This window comes from Silene latifolia, chromosome 8 (assembly GCF_048544455.1).
Source record: "Silene latifolia isolate original U9 population chromosome 8, ASM4854445v1, whole genome shotgun sequence".
NCBI lineage: Eukaryota > Viridiplantae > Streptophyta > Magnoliopsida > Caryophyllales > Caryophyllaceae > Silene > Silene latifolia.
In genome coordinates this window covers 106,759,066-106,763,931 of record NC_133533.1, presented here as the reverse complement: position 1 = coordinate 106,763,931, position 4,866 = coordinate 106,759,066, and the positions used below count along the sequence as shown (strand labels likewise).

The following is a 4,866-nucleotide window of genomic DNA, read 5'->3' as shown; positions in this document are numbered from 1 at the left end:
TTGTAGGAGATTAAAAATCAAAGAGACAATCTCTTATCTAAACACTTGTACAAAAAACGAAATACCCGATATATACTACCACAAGCAGGTCATAAGAGTATCAAAGTAGTTCCGTTACTTGATGATATTAATACCATACATACAATATAACCTTACATTGATTTCAATGTTGCATAATTAGAACCTTGGAAAGTTAAAAAAGAGATATTTGTATCGACTGTACGACAAAAGCACAAATCATTTTATTATAGGCTATACAATATATAACATAAACATGTTGCAATGAATTTATAATTACTTGTAGTCCTACTTTACAATTGGGTAATTATACATATATTTAAAGCAACAGATAAAGCACAAAGTAATAGATATAATACAAATTTCATACTGAAAAGTACTGTATTACTCTCATCATACATTACACTATATTCATATAAATAAAAATCAGATGGTAGCATTACTCCAAGGCAGGATAATCATCTTGCAAGCGGTAGTCCAAGGCAGAACAACCATCTTCCTTGTTGCATACTCTAACGAAGAACATTTATATCACTTATCATCTACAACTTTCACCTGAAGCTTCCAAAGTTTTCGGTTGAGCTAGAACTCTAAAATGACGTAAGCTATCGTAAATGACCTACCAATCAGCATTAGTAGTTAAATTAGTCAATAAAGAAAAAAAAGACGCAAAGTTTTCGGTTGAGCTAGAACTCTAAAATGACGTTAAGTTATGGTAAATGACCTACCAATCAGCATTAGTAGTTAAATTAGTCAATAACGGAAAAAATAAGACGTGAATTCGTGTCTGCTATAGGCGTGTCTCGCTTGACATGATGATCAAACATGTCCAAAAAAACATAAAGTCTCCATAACAACATTCCCATTTTATTTTACCGTGCATACTCTCATTTTTAAGTCATTATAATCGAAGAGATTATGAGGCAATTATATACCTCCTCCAATTCAATCCATTGGTAACATTTACTTTTTGGAGGTTAAACTTCGAAAACTTTGTCCATAATTTTTGAACAAACTATATAACTTTGAAAGATGAATGCAATGAGAAAGTGATCATTAACAAAACATTTTTGGTAGAAAGAAATCGTGAAAAATACACTCAAAGTGTTGCCTCAAAGACCGCTCAAAAGTAAATGTTACCAATGGATTAGATAAGAGGGAGTATCATTTTGGTACATCGGAAACAACCTCCCAGTGTAAGGACACACAACCTCCCATTGCCCCGTAATCTGTGGGAGCTTTCGAGGCACCGAGATAACAAAATAGAAGAAATTTTCTAGACGATAAAGAATCATTAATATACCAACGATGAAACACCATTATACATATTCTTCACATGACAGCAGGTTCATTAGAGTATAAGGCTATACGCGAGGCAAGTCCCATGATCATCTTATTACTAACAAACCTTACTTCTCATAAAAAATTAATAATACGACAAATTAGCTTGTTTTGTTGATATATAAGCTAACTATTTTGTACTGTCCCATGCATTATCTCCATTAAATACTATAGAAGAAAGCTGTATAAATAATCAATATTTGTTGATAATTTAAATTTGATATACATTCCGACAAAAAAGAATCATATTGAAACATGTAGCCTCATTGAAAAATAAGGTATGTTCAACATTCATTTTAATATATCTTGGTAAATCCATGATGTCTCAATAGGAATTTAATTCATTAACAAAAGAATGTGAATGAATTATATAATCTCACTTTGAAAAGGATATTTAGGCTTACATATCATTGCTAGAACCGCAAATCATCAACATCACATTAAACATGAATCATAATCGATATAATGACGACTCCGTATAATATAAGTACACAATAGTAGTTAAATGAGAACTAAGCTTGGAAGTGGACAGTTAGAAAACATGGACAAAACAGCCGAGGGTCACTTTATTTGAAACAAACCAGAGTGGTTGATTGGAAAACTTCAGTTTGTTGCTAATTTATGTGATCTACAGGTTGATCTAGTTTAAGACCGTCGCCCGCCACTATTTGCAAATGGCAGTGATGCGCACAACTTAGAGAGAAATGGCATGAAGTATAGCTGGCTATTATAATGTCCAATGTGATAGTTAGTGCATTACTCATGATATTGTATAAGAAATTAAAGGGTGAAGGAGGACAGACTACCATGTTTAGTATAGATTGTCGAAACGTTATGCCTGCGGGGGAAAAAAAAAACAATAACTAACTGAAAAAATCCTACTCCCTACAGAATACACCCATTTAAAGTGACATACTTATTCTCCTGGGTGAATCAAAATCAATATTAAAGTGAGTTTAGGTTACTAATAGAGGGCACGATAAATGTTTTTTTAGACGCATTTCAAAGTTAGGAAAAAAAAACTGATAAATAAGTGAAATGAAATCTAAAAAATCTCATCTTTTATCTTACAAAATTAGTGTCACTGAAACTCTACGACATCCCAAAAATTTGATAGTCAAATTGTAATCAATAAAGTTGCATAAATATTATTACTGTTAAATTAAATAAAATTTCGTCCCCAAATTCCTTAACAAACATAGTGAACATCTAGGGGAGTACATTTGTTCTGTAAGCATAAAATATCACTCACCAAAAGTCCAAATTCATTATATATGAATACGATTACGAAGACTTCATAGAAAACACAAATTGATCAAAAAGCCAGAAATCAAATAGGCAATTAAAAAAATCTTCCGTAGAGCAAAAAACAACCTAGAAATAAATTAATGTAAAAATATTGAAACTAAACTTTAGTAAATTACCCGAAATAATAATAACCCTCGTTCGAAGAGAGGAGACTTTGCAATATGAGAAGAGCAAATAAAAGTTGTGTACAGTAGAACGATACGCCATCGAATTGATTGGGGATCTGCAAAAAATAAGCGTGGAATGAATGAATTAGTGACAAAAGTGGTATTAATGGCCATCGAATTAAACGCAGAGAAGTATTACAAAAATCTACTATGAAATTTTTGAAAAAGAAGGTTGAAAAGGAAGACTATTGTAACAGGAAAATAGTTTGAGCGCAATGAGAAGAGTATAATTGGACAGATTGAGAGAATCACAAAAATGTGAAAAATTACAGCGATAATGGAAAAGATTGAGATTGTTATGGTAGGAAATTATACCCAGAATAATTTCCAGAGATGTGAGGGGGGAAGAGATGTAGAGTGACGGCTCAATAGAGCTAAATGGTAGAATATTAGTGGATTATTTTAGGGTTAACATAGAGTTTTAGTTAGGCGGGAAAAAAATGAATGAGAGAGTGCCAAGTGTACAGTTTAGTATATAGTGGTTATTTTTTATAGTTTTAATATAGATAGATAGATTGTTGGCCCATTATGAAACACATCATGTGCTCATGTTTCCTTAGTGGAATTCTTGAATTTATTTGCTTGGTCCAATTAGAATTTTGGACTAGGTGAACTTGTATCCTACTTAGCCTTCCATCTTTGTTGAGCCCAAAACATGTTGTCAACACCAAATGTCTTAAATCCAACTCATCATCAAATCACTTCTATGATCCATTACTCAACAATTCCACTTAATTATTCTCAATTATAATCAACATTAAAGCATGAGAATTTATACAATTACTTCTCTAAAACTCCACTTATTCCCAATAATAATCACCCAAATAGACACTCATATACCGTAATAAACTCGTCTCATCAACTTCCCCACACTTAGATCTTTACTCGTCCTCGAGTAAACTCAACGAACACATTAGTAGCTCACACCAACACCGATCCACAGAAGCATGAGAAAATCAACTAGACTCACAAACCTTGTACCAGACGGTCTTCAACATAGCAACGAGAGAGCAAATAGCATCGGAAGAATTTATTTTCTTTTACCTAAATCTCTCATTTTGCCTAGAGTGCCAGCCTTTGCGGGTTTTCACTCTAGCTATTTTTCCTCACACTACTCTCAGTGGCACGCAACTCAATTCTTCATTTTACCCGGAGCGCCCTTTCGGGTTTTCACTTCGTCCTCGGCCACATTTCTAATCTTGCCTAGGCGCCCTTTCGGGTTTTCACCTAGCCGGGATTCATTCTTTTTCTTTTTCACTTTTTTTCATTTTTTCATTTTTTTTTGGGAATAGAAATAACTGAAATAAAGCACATCACACAAGTACAATGAAATACAATCGGAACGATTCTCCTCCTCACACTTGAATTAAACATTGTCCTCAATGTTGCAAGGACATAATAAAAGGAAAAGGAGAACAAACCTCAATGGAGAAAAACGCCAGACGACCAAATAGATATATCAATCCTCAATATCGCACCTCCTCCCCACACTTGACCATTAGCATCCTCCATAAAGTACAATAACAACTAGGCCAACAAAAGAAAAGTAACCAAAGAAGACTAGCGCCCCTTATTACTCCGATCCTAATAGATGACCAAGTAGCTCTAATAACATATGTGCCAGCAACAGATTGCACATAAAAAAAATATTTCCACAACTCCGAGCTTACATGGTCAATCCTAATCTCCTCTACGCCAAAACAACAAACCATCCAACCGCATTAACAAGGTGCCCACAACAACACACCGCGGTTTCTCCACACCTTAGCCACTGTCCTACCCAACCAACCTTCTATGTCACCCTTCTTATGTTGCCAACACCATAAAATATTCAATAGTAGCTCAAGAGGTTCTGATTGCTTTCTTTTTTTTTTGGATTTTCGTTTTTTTTTTAATCTTTTTTTTTTTTGCAAAAATTGCACACAAAAATCTATGGGTTGCCTCCCAGAAGCGCTGTTGTTTTACGTCGTTGGCTCAACATCTCGCGGAGTGGTAAACCACCCGATTTAAGTAAAAGAATTAGAGATTTACC

At 34.0% G+C, this 4,866-nt stretch overlaps 1 long non-coding RNA gene across 1 annotated transcript; it reads right to left on the bottom strand.

Moving 5' to 3' along the window:
- Positions 1-282: 282 nt before the first annotated feature.
- On the bottom strand, positions 283-3,254 carry LOC141595829 (uncharacterized). The gene is made up of 3 exons (XR_012522305.1): positions 3,150-3,254; positions 2,784-2,890; positions 283-637 (listed from the first exon to the last, which is right to left on the bottom strand). It is a non-coding gene; the product is annotated as an uncharacterized LOC141595829 (long non-coding RNA).
- Positions 3,255-4,866: the final 1,612 nt, after the last annotated feature.